The sequence below is a fragment of the Anomalospiza imberbis genome, unplaced genomic scaffold (assembly GCF_031753505.1).
Source record: "Anomalospiza imberbis isolate Cuckoo-Finch-1a 21T00152 unplaced genomic scaffold, ASM3175350v1 scaffold_128, whole genome shotgun sequence".
NCBI classification, from domain to species: Eukaryota; Metazoa; Chordata; class Aves; order Passeriformes; family Viduidae; genus Anomalospiza; species Anomalospiza imberbis.
Window position 1 is genome coordinate 160,558 of NW_027099677.1, and position 17,558 is coordinate 178,115.

At 49.7% G+C, this 17,558-nt stretch overlaps 1 long non-coding RNA gene across 1 annotated transcript; it reads left to right on the forward strand.

Moving 5' to 3' along the window:
* The first annotated feature begins 14,081 nt into the window (after window positions 1–14,081).
* On the forward strand, window positions 14,082–17,302 carry LOC137466025 (uncharacterized). Its single transcript, XR_010994951.1, has 3 exons — window positions 14,082–14,174; window positions 15,547–15,613; window positions 17,166–17,302. It is a non-coding gene; the product is annotated as an uncharacterized lncRNA (long non-coding RNA).
* The last annotated feature ends 256 nt before the right edge of the window (window positions 17,303–17,558 follow it).

Genomic DNA, 17,558 nt, shown 5'->3' on the forward strand with positions numbered 1-17,558 from the left:
GTCTGGACAAAGTCCTCAAAACTCCTTCAGTCTTTTATAGGGTTCCTCAAAGCGGGTGGCATCTGGCCAAAGCGGCAGCTCTCCTGGCTACACGGTGGGTGTGGACTCGTTGTTTTGGGAACCAGTCGCAACCGTCGCGTCGGTGCGGGACCAAGGGTACAGGACCGAAGGTACAGGACGAACTGATTAGGACTCAGTCCACCATGACCAGTCCATTGTTCTCGCACTGAGTTCCCATGGCATCGCATACCACTCCTTAAGGCTTGGCAGTCTTTCCACCTCAGCCAGGCTAGAGGTACTTTCAGGGTCTAGGGTCTCAGTCCTTGGAGACAGTCGTGAGGCAAACATGAGGGATTTTCGGACAGACTCTGACAACTGTCTGCATCTTCAAACACCTTGGCTAGAGCAGCAGGAGTTCCTTTTACAGCTGTGAACAGCAGCCTGAACTTTGCAGCCCCAGCAGAGCTGCAAAGCCCCTCTGTCCGTCCCCAGTCACTCTTGTATCACCTTTCTACTGAAATGAGCTTTGTGTGAACTCTGCCCAGGTTGGCATCCCTCTGCTCCTGGCAGGAAATGGATACTTCAAACAAGTTGTATTAGTTCCACGGAGGAGTTTGGGAAACTCTTGTTCTCCCTTAGCAAGAAAAAAGTCTTGGTTTTGTTTTAAAACAAAAGCTTATTTCAAGCTCACTTTGGAAGTGACTGAGTTTCTCTCGGTGGACATAATTTTAACACTTAGAAACAATGAAAATTTTGGGTTTGTTCTAAAGTAACAGCTTATTTCAAGCTCATTTCTGAAATAACTGAGTTTCTCTGTGCTTTTAATTAAACCACCGAGAAACAGAATGTATGGAAGTAATTAACATTTATCAGGACTAGTAAGTATTGGGGTAAGAAGAGTAAAGCGGTTACAGTATTCTTTATGAAAACATTCCCTAAATTCAGTGTCTGAGACAAGAAAGAAAAAACCTCTTCTCCAGTCTCCGGTGCACCTGCTGTCACAGCAGATCCTCCCCTCTGCCACAGTCTGCAGGCACTGATGTGCCTGTGCCACTCCCCTTCCCACAGAAACCCACAGCAATCTCTTGTCCCCAGGGGATCAGGCTGGGAGCAGTGGCTGAAGGAGAAAATAGCATGTCTTTGTTGGGCAGCAGTAAGTTGAGTCTTTTGGGAAAAGGCACAGTTGGTGATGCACTAATTCACAGCAATCCGTATTTTGCATTTGACATGGGAGAAACTCCTCAGACAGCCACCAGAAATAATACTTGCTTAATAGTAGTTATTAGGTGGTTGACAGTTTTCCATTTATATTTTGCTTTTAGATGAGGTCTGATTTGTTGAAGGATTTGGTGTTTGGAGCTTTGAAGCAAAACATTTTTATTTAAGATATGACTAATATTTTAAATTTTTTTTTATAACATGTTTCTGGGCTCGTGTGTAGAGATAGGAACATAAAAGCCTTGATAAAAATACTTACGAAATTGGCCTGAAATACTTCTTTCCTAGTGTTTTGATGATAGGAGCAATATTCACGTGTTCTAAACAAGTCACGTTGGAGGTTGTGAGGTACCAGATGCTACACAAAGAAAAAGCTCTTTCTAGAAAACTGATCATCTGAAGGGGGGAGGCAGGGGAAGGGAAGGCAACGAAAGTGACCTCAGTGCCTTGCCCATCAAGTTTGTCAGGAATGTGGGGACATCCCAGATCTATTATACCTACCAAGGTGCAGGCCTGTGGATCCCACTTCTTTGTTTTACATCCTAATTTCTCTTCCCCGTGTTCCTGCACTGGAAGGAGCAGACACACAAAATCAGAGAACAAGCCCTGAGCAGGGAACAAAGAGCAGCTCTTGAGGCTAATTCGTCTGGGTCTCACTGCGATCAGCTTTTAGTGCTGATGCAGAGCTTTTCATACACAAGGGCTTTTCAAAGGTTGGAGATGCAAATAGGTAGAATGTCTTCCTCAATGCGCCTGCAGCCTTTGAACTGCACCTGACAAGAACAACCCAGGCACGGCCCCGCCCAGTGCGGCTGGGCGCGCGCGGGCCCGAGCGCAGCGCCCCCCTCAGGCCGCGCGCCGCCGGCGCAGCCGCGGCCGTTGCGCCGGGGCCGTTGTGGCGACAGCCGGCGAGCGGCGCCATGGCGGAGCTGCCGCTGCCCGCCGGGCTCAGAGCCAGCGCCTTCCCCGCCAAGCTGTGGCGCCTGGCGAACAGCCCCCGCGTCCGCTCCGTGCGCTGGGACAGCCGGGCCCGGGGGCTGCTCATCCACCGCTCCCTCTTCGAGCGGGAGCTGCTCAGCCCGGGCGACGCCCAGGGCCCGGCCCCGCACACCTTCAGGGCCACGCAGTTCCGCAGCTTCGTGCGCCAGCTCTACCGCTACGGCTTCCGCAGGGTGCCGGGCCGGGTTGGCTCAGCTGCGCCGGGCGATGCCGGGGCTTGGCTCCACTACAGCAACCCCTGCTTTCGCCGCGACCGCCCCGACCTCCTGCTCCGCATCAGGCGCCGGAGCGCGGCCAACAGGCAGCGGCCGGCGGCGGGGCGGGAGGGCCGCAGGCGCCCGCCCCGCGGCTCCCAGCAGCTCCCCGGGGCGCGGCCGCTGCCGCACGGGCGGGACGGGCGCAGCCGCTTCCAGCCGCTCTCCAGGGAGCGGCCGCCGCTGCCGCCCGGGCGCCCGCCCAGCGGCTTCCTGCTGCTGCACAGGGAGCGGACGCTGCCGGACGGGCGGGAGCTGCGCAGCCCCCGGCCTGGCCGCTTCCAGCCGCCCCCCGGGCAGCGGCCGCTGCTCGCCCGGCGCCCGCCCTGCGGCTTCCACCGGCTGCACAGGGACCGGCCGGTGCCGGCCCGGCGGGAGGGGCCGAGCCGCTTCCAGGAGCTCTATGGGGAGCGGCCGCCGCCCGCCGAGCGGGAGCTGCTGCGCATCCCGCCCTGCGGCTTCTTCGGTTTCTACGGGGAGCCGCTGCTGCCGCTCGGGCGGGAGGGGCCTCGCAGCCGCTTCCAGCAGCTCTACGGGGGGCAGCTGCCTCCCATCGACCGGGAGGTGCTCAGGATCCAGCCCTGCAGCTTCCAGCAGCTCCACAGGGAGCAGCAGCCCCCAGCCCACGACCCGCGAGGTATGAAAAGAGTTGTAGCCTTGCTTTTCCAAAAGGTCTTGAAAAGTGACTGCTTGAAGTATTTTTCCACAAGGCTCTGTCCTTCTCGGCCCAAAATTCTCAAGCTTATTTAGAAGGGGCACCTAGAAAGGCAAAAGATTCTCTGCCTGGTTTTCCTGCCTGCTTCCTCTGATGGTTGATCCAAGTCAGCAACAGAGATCAGTGTCCCAGAGCCACGTTGTGGAGTGTGACCAATGTCTTTGGATTCTTGCAGCCACCTCGGGCACTTCAGCCCCCAGCGCTCCACCTGGCAGTGCAGGTTGTGCAGCATCGACGGCCTCCGGCTCAGCCTGGAATGCACCTGGTGAAGAGCAATTGCCACCAGTGGATCTTGGCTTTGCCGTCGAGCAAATGATCCGGGAGATCAGGAGATCCCTGCCTGAAAGGTCTCCCTCTGCTCAGGTAACCCATTGGAGGGGAATGGAAGAGGCTGGGCTGAAAGCTTTTGAACACTGTTACATGGAGAAGGAGAGTAACCGTATCTTTGATGTGATTCCAGCAAAATACTGAATAATCCTTAGTTTTCTTTTTTTCTATTGTTCTTTTAAGGGCAATATGAATGTTGCCCCTGAGTCTTCAGGAGGGGAGCCTGTGAACGGGGCTGCAGCAGAGGAAACTTCATCTGGCACCGAGAGCTGCGAGAACAGTTCCCCAGAGCCCGAGGAGCCTGGTAAGGACAGAGCCCCCGTTGGTTTAGAGAGGTGTGAGACAGCTGCTCTGAGCCTGCCTCTGGCAGGAAGGGAGACGAGAAGAGTTGAGTTCTTGTCTGCAGGGTTGGTGCTTCCTGGTGCCTTTAGTTCAAAGGCACATGCACAACCTGCCCGAGCCCTGCCCTCCACGCTTCGCCAGAGGCTTGGGCACTGAGTCCTCTGCTGTGGCAAGAGAGCAGGGAATAAACCTGACCTTGTGGGAGTTGTGCCACCAAGCTGGGTGTCCCAGTCTGGTTCATACCTCAGCCCCCAGCAGCCTTCAGCCATTTCAGTGAGGACTGTGGTCTCTCTGTCACTGGGACTGTCTGTGTTTCCAGCTCTCGTGGGTGCCATTTGCACTGTGGGTGCTGAGGCTTTATTAGAATACTTAAATACTTTACACAGTTCCGTTTTGACAACTTGGAAGGATCCCTGTTCTTTATAGAGCAGGCTTCAAATTGCCAAGTGAGAGTCTGCCTTTCAGGCCGTCTTTTAATGTCCCTGATAGAAGGACAATTGGTTCTCAAGGGACACTTGCACAAGGGCCAGGATTGTCTCAGTGTTCCCTTTGCTTCCCAGATCCCGTGTGATCAACATGTCCAGGAGGGCTGCCCTGTGTGCCAGGAAGAGACAGAGACAGAGAGCCTGTGGTCATTGGGCAGGTAGAATTCCTCTGTCTCTAGTTATATTTATAGATGTGCATAGTTATATTTATTGATATATGTAGTTTTCTTTATAGATTTATGTAGTTATATTTATCTATCTACATAGATATTTGTCTAGTTAATTTATTTTTAGTTTTAGGTGTATATATTTATATTTTTAGATGTGCACTTATAGTTGTAGATGTCCATAGTTGCATTTACACATGTGTATAGTTACATTTACATATATATAGTTATATTTGTAGATAGGCATATTTATATTGATATATGGGGGTTTAGTTACATAGATTGGTATCTGTATAGGTGTAGGCCTCTTTTTAACCTCTTCCCCTGCTCTGCTTCCTCCCTCACCTCTTGCTTTTCCCCCGTGCCCCCTGTGTCCCCTGTCCCTGTGCTGGGTCCGAGCTGGCGGCCGGGCCGGGCGGAGCAGCAGTTCCAGCCCCGGGTGTCCCTGGAGCGGTGGGAGCTGCCGGTGGCCCCAGGCACTGTCCCCTGAGGTGCTGCTGAAGGACGGTGAGACTGAGGGGGCTGAGGGGGCGGTGACGCTGAAGGGACGGTGACCCTGAGGTGCTGCTGGGGCTGAGGGCTGTGGGGCAGCCGAGGGCGATGGTGGCACTGAGGTGACAGGGAAGTGGCACAGGCCGAGGGGTGGCGGGTCTAGGGGGATGGGATGGGTCAGAAGGGACTGAGGGGCTGAGAGGACTGTGAGGGGCTGAAGAAACTGAAGGGGGCTGGGGGTTTGCCGAGAGCATGGCGGGGCTGAGGGGATGGAGGGGGCCGGCAGGGAGCACAGAGGGCTCCGGGACTGCAGCTCTGCCAGGCCTTGGAACCAGTTGCAGAGCCTCCGCTTTTGCCACAGCTGCAGTGGAGACCTCGAGGACAGCCGGAGACTGACGGGAGCCAGCAGGGAGAAGCTGAAGGCCAGCAGCAAGAGCAGGGAACGGGGACCTGCTGCTGCATCACTGGAGAGAGCCCGGGTGAGGCCACAGGGCCGGGGAGGCAGGGTGGGGCTGAGGGTGGCGTGGGCTGTGGCCATGGGCACTGCCCGGCGGGGCAGCAGCGGACCCTGCCCGTGCTGGGGCTGCTCAGCGCAGCTGCCCCGGCCGGCACAGGGGCTGTCCTTGGGCAAGGCAGCTGTGCCGGCAGGGCCCGGGAGCTGTGCCGGCTGTGCCGGGCTGCCGGGGCTGCGGGACTGTCCCGCCGCGGCTGCGCTCACCACAGCCTGGCCCGCTCAGCTGCTTTTTCTTTCTAACCCTCCTGGGGAGGCTCTGAGTTCTTCCCTTCCCTGATGGAAGTGCAGCTGCTGCCAAGGAAAACGTCCCCATACTGACTCAGTGCTCCCTTTGCTTCCCAGCTGTGCCATCTGCCGTCCCTGTCCAGGAGAGCTGCTCTGCACGGGAGGAAGAGCCCGAGGGAGAGGCTTGGAAGATGGGGCAGCTGGGATCCCTCTGCTTGCTGTTCTGTTTAAAGTTATGTTGCAGTGATGTTTGTATTTATGCAGTTGGATGGGTATTTACCTTAGCACAGTGATATTTGTATATTTATAGACAGGTTTGGTTTATATATCTAATCTATTGATAGATATAAATGTATGTATATCTGTTGTATGTAGCATGTGATGTTTAATCTATATTTACATCTGTAAACTGTTATACTTGTATGTGCATTTATATATATGTGCATGTACATATGTATTTAATTTTATTTTAAGATGTATGGAGGGCATTGTTGTATAAGTCTATTGATTGAATTCTTAGTGTAGGACTATTTAGAGAGGGTATGCGTATTTCTGTATTTCTATATGGGCTCTACACTTGTAGAAATATGTAATAAATTAAGTTGTTAAACACGTAATTAACCTTTGTGTATAGTGAGTTGCTGTAGAGGTTGGCAATAAATTAAGTTTTATTAACTGAAGTTGGTATTTGTATATTTTTACCTAGACTGGTTGTAATAATCTAATAAATTCCTGGTTTTAACCTAAATTGAGATTTGTATAGTTCTGTATTGTCAGTGTGGGTGTAGCAATTTGTAATAAATGACATTTTCCAATGGATGAAATGGATTCTCGTGTGTTTGTCGATCAGCAGTGCGGCTGTAGCAATCTGCAGGAAATGCCATTTGTCAACTGCAGTGGGTGTTTTGTGATTTGTGCCACCCAGAGCCAGGAGCAGATGTAAATGCAGGAGGAGTTTGGCCATGAAAATCTTCAGCCATGCCCAGCACATGCCCCACTTGCACTCAGGCTGGGCAAGGGAAGGGCAGATTTGGGATGGCAGCAGAGCCACGCGTTGGCTCAGAACTCGCTGCAAAGGCCTGCTGAGGAGACTCCGGGACTCCACTGGGAGTAGAACTCCAAGCAGGAGCCACCCTGGCAGCAGAAATCATTCACCATGAAAAAAAGAGAGCAAATGTGGCAAAGCAGATGTGGGGATGCTCTGTGAGTCTGATAAAATGCTCTCAGTCACCGCTGCCTAGGCACGTCTCCTGCAAAAATATTTTGTTTAAAACTGAACACCTCCCATGAAAGATAGATTGCGCTTTCCCCTTCACTTACCTTGCTGTGTGAGTGGAGACACTCTGTCCTTCTCACTGAGAATTTGTGCCCCTCAGCACCTGACATTAACTCAAAGATTATGTACTACCACTTGGCACCATAAAGGAAAAGAGCCCTGCCCTCATGACAGTGTTTGCAAAGTCTTCCCTCCTCCTGTCCCCACATGTCCCAAACGGAACCATCCCCTTGCTGTCCAAACTGTGTCTGGGGTGACTGAGGGCTCCAGGAGCTCAGGAGGGTGCAAGAGCACTGCAGGTGGGAGCTTTTGCAAAGCTTCCTGAGCATCAGTAAACTCTGGCTTTGCCAGGCTTCCCCTGGAATGTTGTCCTACTCAAGAATGATCTTGGAGGACACTGTGCCTCCAGCTCACTCAAGTAAAGTTTGTTTTCTTCAAGGCTTGAATAGAGGAAAATGAAAATTGTGATTGTTAGAGTGAAATTTGGGGTTTGGTGCAGCTGGGTTTGCTCCATTCTTTATTGTGGAAAGTAGGGTAAAAGCTTTAAATTCCCAGCAGAAGCTGACTACCAGCCCACACAGACCTGAATGAGGCCCAGGTGTGCTTGCTGCACGCTGGTCCAAGGGAAAAGCTGGACCCAAGTCCCCTTTTATTGCAGATGGAGCCTGTCTGTACTGTTGTCTCCAGGGCTGTCTGTGGTAAGACACGGCAATCCAGCCGGGAGCTGTGGCTATGAGAGTTCCAACAGCAACCTGCTTCCCCAGAGTGAGGGACGAGGCCAGCCCAAAAGCCTGAAAGGTGTTCTGGGTACTGGAGGAGGCCAGGCTGTCATTGTGCAGGGATGGCCTTCAAGGGGGACCTCACACCTTGTGCTGCCGACAGAGGGCAGCTGGTGGCCTTCCACAAAATGTTTCTTTTGTCCAGCTCTTTGAAATGTTCCAGCCAGCAACAATTCCTGCTGCTCACACCAGCCCCTTTCCACACCAGGAGGATTTTTTTTTTTGTGTAAGCAGCCTGACAGCTCAGTGGCAGGAGAATAAAATACTCAGCTGAGTGTTATCAACTCTCTGCCAGAAGCTGCATCCTCAGCCCCTTATCTTTTCAGTTGTCTCAGACATGGAGGAAGCGGCAGGAAATCACTGGTCCTGGAAGGGAAAGCAGAAGGAGGAGTGTTGCCTTGATTTCTCAGGATTTTCTAAAGCCTTCTGAGTTTACATTCTTGTAGAGAATTTTCTCAGGCAACTTGCTGTAAACAACCTCTTGTTTTGCATTCCTTCATAGAGGCAGAGAAATTTGATAGACAGGTAGTTTTTCCAGTGTCGTTGGAGAGGTGGCACATTCACCCTCCAATCCACTGGCACCTTTTGAAAACTAGAAATGATTGGAGTCAGAAGAAATAAATTAGTCTCTTCATTGTGACCAAAGCTGAGTGAGACGTTTTTCCTTGTGTCCTCGGGTGACAGAGGAGAGGCAGTGGCTGCTACCTGGGGCCTTGGGAGCAGTGAGAGCCATCCAAAATAGGATCTCTACTGGGCTGTGGAGATAAGAGTGACCAGCCAGCAATGCTCTGTGTGAGACTGGAGCCATCTGTGAATGTGAGCATGGAAAGCTGACCTTGCAAAACAGAGAAAAAGGGGTCCTTGGGTGTTTGCCACAGCTTGGAGGGGCTCTGAGTCACCTGCTCCAGTGAAAGGCGTCCCTGCCTGTGGCAGAGGGGACTGGATCTAGAGGGTCTTTAAGGTCCCTTCCAACTCAAGCCCCTCTGTGAGTCTGAATTACAAACCCATGATGACAAAGAGAACACAGCAAACCTGGGTCCCGCTACATTATTGGAGGCTGCCGTAGTCACTTGTGTCACCTGGAGACTGGTTTGTACCTGGAGGAATTTTCATGGTCCCACAGTCTTTAGGTGTGACATTCCTGGTTTAGGGCCCCAAAAGATGCCAGAAGAGATTATTTGCAAGGAGAGAATTGGTTAAGCTGCCTGTGAACCTGATGGGAGAAATGTACTCATGTTATTGCAGTGTTTACCCTGTGCAGGTGATATTTAGTTTCCATTTGGAATAGGCAATGCTCTTGCACAATGCTTGTATATGCATAAATACTGGCTTTAAATCCTAATTCCATCTTCACGCAAGGATGTGTAATCCATCAGGAATATTTAACACGGAGCCATATTAGCTTTGGGCTTGATGGTACGGGTTGCTTAAAGTGTGTGATGAGTAATGGTAGCTCTAACAAATATCCCTCTTGTTAATTTGTGTTGGGGAAGATGAAATAGGAAAACCTTATAAATATGATTGCCTGGCAAAAGATTTGGAAAATCCAGACATTGAGATGAGAACTCGATTTGAAACAACAAACCTTGACTACTGAATAACTAGAAAACAATAGTATAGCCAGGTTGAAAGCAATCCCCCTTTCTGATTAAACAATGCCCTTTACCTGCAGATAGGTCCAAGGGTCAAATGGAATGCTCTGTCTCACCCCCAATGTATGGTTCATCCCACACCTGTGACCCTCCCCTGAAGTATCAGGTATCTGGGACCCCATTGGCCCAAGTCCTGTTCCAGCCCACCTTGAAGCCCCCTGATAAGGTGTGCCCGAGGGACCGGACGCTCTCTTGGACCTTCCTCTGGGACCCTCACCTGGAACCTTCGCTCCCTCTCTCTCCCTCTCCCTCTCTCCCTGGGCCTGCCACGAGTTGCGCCTGGCAACTCCAAGCAGGGCTTTTCATCCCTTTTAATAAACCACATCTTCTAAGACCTGACTTCAGAGAGCTCTCATCCATCCAAACCGCCTGGAGTCCCGCGCTCTCTACAAATTTGGGTCAGTCCTTTATCAACCCTGTTGCATAGAAATCACTGTGTTTTAATCCCTGTGTTAGCTTTCACCATCCCCTTTCTCTTCTGAAAAATGGCTCAGAATGCTTCTGTTTGCTTCTGTATTGCTCCATTATGTTGACATGTAAGTTTTGCTGTATTTGCCTACAGAAACCGTGCAGCATGGAGGGAGATGCTGTCTTGGAGCCACATCCAAGTGACCACAATTGCTTGAAAAGGAGACTTACCATCACTGTCACGAGCATGTGCAGGAGGTGCTCTGGCTACTTGGCGTCCCATTCGACCCCAAAAAGATTCTATCCCGAGAAAGTATTTTTCAATCTAAAAAATGTTTTCATTTTAAGAAACAAGGAACTGCACAACACTGAAATGGTTGTAGTTGCAAGGAAAGGCTGTTACAAATATTGGTTTATAACATAAAGGAAGGAAAAATCTTTGGTTAAAAAAAAAAAAAAAAACAACAACAAAGAAAGATATATGAAATAGTAACATAAAAAAAACCAAAAAACAGCCATAAACCAAACATGCACCCATCCACCACCATCACTCCCCAAAACAAAAAGAATTGAACCAACCAAGCTACCAAACCCAAACTAAAACCAAATATATCCAAGGAAATAGGGACTAATAGAAAAAAAAAACCAAAAAATTACTGTAGTAATTTTAAGCCCTGTGCTAGCTTTCACCATCCCCTTTCTCTTCTGAAAAAAGTCTCAGAAAACGTTTCTCTTAGCGCTAGTTTTCATGTTCCCTTATTAATGCTTTTTCTCTTCAAGCCAGGTCTCCTAAGCTCTCAGAGATAAGCATTATACCCTTGATAGCTCAGCTACCTCAGGTGGCATAAAGAAGCAGGATGGCTCCTGTGACAGTGTCGGAAACAAAAAGTTTTAGTAAAAGGCAAAATAAAAAAGCTCTTTACCGAGAAAACCCGAGCCAGGGCAAGAGGTTCTTGCTCCTGCTAAAACACTTCACAAAAGTGATGAACTGTTTTGTTCTCTTCTTTTTCTAGGGAATTGCTTAGGCGGGACTTTTTGGCTTCTGTCCAATTGGCTATCCTTAAGTTTGAGGTGAAGTCCCCAAGGTCCTATGAGGTGTCTTTTACCCAAACTGAGGAGAGAACCTTCCGGGCTTTTTTCCTTTTTAAGGAGACAAAGGGTAACTTGTTTACTCCGTCAACAGGGGGCACATTCCTACGCCTGATGTTTATATTTAAGTGTTGTTTGCCAACAGAAGCCGTGCAGCATGAAGGGAGACGCTGGCTGGGGACCCACATCCCAGTGACTGCAATTGCTTGAAAAGCAGACTTACCCTCAGGAGCAGGAACAGGAGCTGGAGCAGGAGGTGTACCACCAGTTTTGGGTTCAAAGTGAGCTTGCAAAGATTCTGTTTGGAGAAAGTAACTTTTAAAAAGTAAGGAAATGCAGAATACTGGAATGGTTATGGTTGCAAGGAAAGGTTATTACAAAATGTTAATGGTTTCTAATAGAAAGAATGGGAAAAGACTTTGTTAAAAAAAAAAAAAAAGGCAAAGAAAGAATAGAAAGAAAAGAAAGAAAAGAACAAACCCCTTCCATTTCCCCCTGCCACGTGGCAGGTGATAGCCAGTTACCCCAAGGTCCTGGCCATGCTCCTCCTGGCTGCTGCAAAAATTACCCCTGTCCTGGCCGGATCCAGGACACAGGATCTACCCTGCGGGTCCTGGCTCTTTCTCTGGGTGAGAGACCCCCATGACATCTGCCCCGGCAAAAGGGACTTCAGGACAACCGATCACTTATTGACATTCCCCCCTCTGCCCTGCACATACTGAACTGGCAGGAAGGTGACCCACATGTCACTCTAGGCACACTCTAGGCAGCAAGAACAAAGAACGTTTTTGAGGGGCCTGGGTCTCAAGGTCTTTTGTTCCAGAAGCACCACCTGTTACTTTCAGATTCTGCTCAGGGATAACCAGTGACCTCCTTTTTGCTCTACACCAGACAAAACCATGTGTGGCACATAGACTGTCACTTTTTTCCCCATTTATTTTCAAGTACATTCTCTCAGCAAGGACCATGGTGGCTCCTGCTCTGAGGTGCATTGGCCATCCCTCTAGTACATTGTTTAGATGTTTTTTGAGAAATGGGCTCAAAATGCCACAGGGTTACTTCCTTCATTCTTGGAGCTAAATATGGAGTTGCTGTGCAAGGAAAAGGCACTCCCGTATGAGCAGTGCAAAGGGGTCAGTCAAATCTGGTAACTGCAGAGCAGGGGTTGTCACCAATAACCTTTAAAAGATACAGAAAGGCTGTTGGACATTCTGGAGTCCAGTGTAACACCTCCATGGATTCCTTTAATGATTCATACACAGGCTTTTCCAATAGTTCATGACTGGGGATCCATAATCAACACCATCCAGTCATTCCCAAAAAGGGACACAGGTGTGGGCTCTGGTGTTTGACAAATTGCTTCCTCCCTTTCTTTCCCCAAACTGCACTGTCCTTGTGAGTGGGACAGCCAGGAAATCAGACATGGGTAGGTATAGACGTGGTCTTGAAAACAAATACAAGATGTCATTGAAAATGTGCTTTGGATGGTAATATTCAACACATTCTCAACTGCATGCTCTTATTCCCTCTCCCTGTAATGACTGGACAACACTTATTTTTGGTGCCAGCTGGCTTAAATCAGGAATAATCTTGGGTAGGGGGGAAAATGGCAATAAAACCATCATAAACTGAGTATAAAATGTTTATCTGCATGTGTCAGTAACTCCAACGGCCAGCTGCAGTCAGCACAATTATCAGCCTGTAATTGTGCTCAGGGCCAGCGTGGGCCTTTCCACGTCAGCTCCTCCTGCACAGCACATGGGGGCCTGGGCTTGCTGCTGGCTTGTTTCCTTTTAGGAGACTGGGATGAGGAAAGGCTGGGGGGTTTTGTCAAAGAGATAATATTTGAGTGACCGTGTATGTGCTGGAAGCCTCACAGACTGACTGGCCCATGACAGGATCACCCAGTGCTGGGGCGGGGGGGCCTGCACCTTGCTGCCCTGGTTAGGGGTGTTAAGCTTCTCCTTTGCCTCAGAGAGGGCCAAGTGCAGCACTTTTGTGCAGAAACACTTCATTAGCCCTGGTCTGCAAAGCTACTGCAGCAACTGGTGTGGCCAGAGCACCCCTTTCTGCACTTGGAAATGAGCGGAGTCAGTCATGGGACAAGGCAGGGCATTCCCCACCTGTGCCCATTGTGAATTCACTGTGCCCCGACTGTGTCACGTCCCGCTCCTCAGTGACATCCCACCCAGCCTGGAACATGGAACTCCCCGTTTCCAAGGACACGTGGCCATTGTCACCAGCACACAGCAGGACAGGTCAGACCCTTTGGCGGCTGCGTTGAGAGCGGAGGTGTCAGAGCGATAGCGAGTGTTGTTCCAGCTTGGTTGGTTCTAGCACACGCTGTTCAAGAGGCCGATCCACACACTGAGTGGAGGTAATTATTTACAGTTCTGTGCAGAAAGGGGGGGGCTCAGGGACAAATTCACAAAGCCAGCACCACAAGAACCAGAGTGTCTTCATATTTCTACATTTTAGCAAAGAAAGGAATTAGTGTTCACTGACTGCAAGTTCCCTAGTTCTCTTCATAATTAGTATTCTGTCTGCTGTTGGGTATTGATCCTCTCACTTCTCATGCTCAATAGTCTGCATGCTCAGACTCTCCCTTCTTCTTAGTGAGAGGCTTCTTGAGTGGATAGCCGTGGTCTGCCCCTGCTGGAATGGCCTTTTACCTCGCAGGAGGTGATTCAGCACAGTTTCTGCATTGGCTTTATCAGTTTGTTCCTTTCCTTGGGGATTCTGCCAAATGTCCTTGTGCCCATAAATTCTCCATTCTTTGTGTCCACCATCAGTGGTACATCCTTCTTCCCAAGCCTTGCTAACCTCCCCTGTGTCTGAGGAAACTGAAGCCTGTCAAGCCCTACACCTCCACAAGGCCATTCAGCCAAGAAGCAACCCGCCTTTCAAAGGCCTGGCCATCACTTAGAGCTTGTTGGCTACTTCTTGTTTCATGGGAATAATCTCCCTCCTTGTTGGTGAGCCTTGAAAGCCACAAAGGAGAAACATCAAAGAACACATTTTCCTAACAAATATTTTGCATTTTGCAGATTTTTCAGCAGGATCAGTGGCTGTGTGGGAGCCAGAGCACCCGAGGCAGAGCGGGATGGCGGAGCTGTGGGCCTGGGCACGATCCAGAGCGTTCGTCAGGGCCCCAACCCGCACTGCGTCCCGCAGGGCCCCCAACAGCACTGCGATGCCCGTCAGGGTGACCCAGGGGTCCCAGGACCAACAGGTGAGGGGCAGCTGTCGGGCTCTGCGGGTTGCCAGCGGGTGGGGGCTTGGCCGTGGTGTTGGTGTCAGGTGCTGCTGACCCCGCGGGACCTGTCGGGCAGGGCTGGGGCCCCACTGGTGCTCCAAGGGCCCCTTTGAGGCAGCTGCCCCGGTGGAAACGACTCACAGGGATGACACGGAGGAGGTGCCAGTGGAAGTGGGAAGTTCTCTGATGGAAGGGGTTCTCAGGGATGCCATTGAGGAGGTGCCAGTGAAAGTCAGATGTTCTCCATGCTGGGACACTCAGGAAATTCATGCTCTGGGCATGGCTCTTGGTCAAAATGCATAGATTTCTCATTGTTCTGTGTTTGCCCTGCACTCACCGAACATGTCAGGAGAAAGGAAATGCTCTAACAGTATTTTTTAGTACTAGGAGTAGCCATTTCTTTATTCTCAGGTGTGATGCATAGTGGAGAGCTCCAGCTACATGCACACCATTTTCAAAGCTTTTCCAAACAAAGAAATTTTAGCATTTTTAGCAGCCAAAGACATGAATCTTCATTGGTTCTAAATTACATCAGTTCTTCAATTACGTAATATTCTATCTTCTGTATTGATGTCTCTCTTCACATGGTAATTAGTGCACATCTTTCAGTCCATTTATCATAGCTTTTCAGATTTTTTCTAAGGCAATTTTGCCTACGGAATGAAGCAGTTGGATGGCAGTAGTTGTTTTCATTAAAAAATGTACTTAGGCTGATGAACATTTTAACCTCCAGTGGAATGCAATACATTCTGTACTAAATGATGAGATCAGCCAAGCAACCCAAATTTTGTAATATCTGATTAACCTAGGATAAACTGCTTCCATTTCACACCTGCAAAGAATTGCATCTAGAGCTGAGGACAAGAGAAAGGGCTCTCATGCCTGTTGAGAGTCGAAATTCACCTTATGCAGGTGAAATTCTTCTTGGAGCTGACTCCAGGATGTGCTTCCTTAATACCAAATAAATCCCAGCATCAGGTCGTGTCCAAAATTCTTACATTTTTGTCAACCACTCTCACCTGGATTGTTAGCTGAACACTGGCCAGTTCAGTTGTACTCAGGCACTTGATTTCAAGGGAAGCCTGTGCCTATAAATTCCAGCAATTGGGAAAGGATGACTTGCTACTTGAACGCTTGGCTGCATTAGAGGCTAAGGGAGGGTTGCTCTCTCAGGGCAGTTTTGTAGCCGGCTGCTTGCAGAGGGAGAACTGTGTCAAAGCAGCCCTTTTTAGTGATGTGACAGCAAGCCTTCTCAAATACAGCTCTTGTTTAAAGTGAAGGGCCTAGTTAATCAGCAGTGATGGAGAGTAGGCTGAAGTTTTTACAGAAAATATCTTTTTCCTTTTAGCCAAATGCCAGCGAGGCATTGCACAATGGAAGTGCGCACAATGTCCAATTGAATAACCCACTTGGAGGTATGGTTGCCTTTCACATTTTGCTCAATATCTGTAAGACTTTCAACTTGGTAATTCATTTTTGCAGCATATTCTCGGGACAGGGGATCTCTTGTGTTCAGAGATCTTGGCTGGAGGTGGTATGCCCTCAGGTCAACCTTGCAGTCTCTTGTCACTGCATGTAGCCACTGGTTTGTTTTCCCCTGAGAAAGCCTGCCAGTCCTTCCTTGTTCCCATACTGCTTGATGGGATGCAATTTGGAGCATTGAGGTCAAGGTTTGGACCACTCCATGCACCTAAATTTACTGCCTTGGTAGCTAAGCTTTTGGTTTTGGAGTATCTAGGCACTGTCGTTATCCTTTAAATTTAATTGGGAATTGAAAGAAAATGACCTTGAGGAAGTTGCGTAGAGAATTTCACAAGGTCAGCATGGGAAACTTTGCTTGTTTTAATTTTTTTGTCTTGGTCGTTGATAAGCGAGTGTTGCCACAACACTGTGCTGGGTTCTTTTCAAGGAAATGGAAAGGAAGATACTGATGTCATCTTCCCCACGGATTCCAGCATTTCCCACAAAGCACAACGTGCTTGGGTGATGTCATTTGTTATTAATCTGCTCTCAGTGCTGTTTCCCCAAGGAGCCTGGCTCCAGGCAGACTCGAGGTGCACATTCCCCGTACAGGCACTCAGTGGTGCTGCCTGCAGCAGTGAGCTGAGCCAGGTACAGCCAGCTGCCCTGAGAAAAGCAGGCTCTCACCTGGCTGTGGCTGCAGTCACCTGCCTGCAGGGACTTCCCTGCCACTGCAAGTGCAGCTCTTGCTCTGTCTTAGCCTCGTGCAGAGCATTTTAAACTAGCATCATGGTGGCTTTCCAGAGAGACAAAGCTAAACTTCAGATTTCTCCCTGGGGACGTTCTGTTTCACATGTGGATGATGATTTGTGTGATTCTTGGTGGTGGTCTACACAGATCTTAAGGGAATATTTAACATTCAGTAACTGGGGTGTGAGGACTGGCAGTAGTGAGACAATTGTGGAACTTGGTGCCGCTTTGGCTTTAGGCTGGCACAGAGAAACTCAGGTGAGACAGGTCTGGTTGCTGGTAGGGTACAGGGTGCCTTTGCAACCTGCTCCATGCAGTACCAGTTAGGGACTGGGCTTTGTCACAGAATCAGAGAATCAGAATCAGAGTTGGAAGGGATCCACAAGGATATGCAAGTGCAGCTCTGTCCCCAAGAATCCCACCAGGTGCCTGTGGAACTTGTCCAAATGTTTTCTGAGCTCTGGTGGACTTGGTACCATGAGCAGCCTTGTGGGGAGCCTGTCCCAATGCCTGATCACCCTCTGGGTGAAGAACTCTTACCTAATTTTCATCTTAATGCTTGGTTATGGTTTCAGGTAATTTTCTTTAGAAGTCATTCAGGGGTATGGTTTTAGGAGGTGTTTTGTTTGAATGCTGTGGGAAGTTTCTTTATCCACATTGGATTGAACTTCTCAAACATTAGTAGTGTCTTCACTCGACAACTGGCATGTTTACAGTGATCTCAATAATTGAAGTGTGTGATGTTTGTGCAATTAGGTTTGCAGACAAATACCAGAGAGGCATGGTTCAAGGAAGAGGAAGTGGAGAAAGGCATTAAAAATTTGACCTACACTGAAAGACTGAAGGAGCGTGTAAAGAAAGGTCAGTCTCCGTGTGTGTGATGGAAGAGACAAAGCTCCCGGATTTCTCACCAATACGCATGAAGTCTCCACCAGCCACTAAGCAGGAGTTCCTGGTTTCAAAACAGCGCCTGCTGCATCATATCCCCTCCCTTGACCTGCTGGCCACGCTTCACCTGATGCAGCCCAGGACACGGTTGCCTTTCTGGGCTGCCAGCACACGTTGCCAGCTCATGCCCAGCCTCTCATCCACCAGCACTCCCAAGTCCTCCTCACCTTCATCCCAGCCACCCCATCCCATCGCAGCATC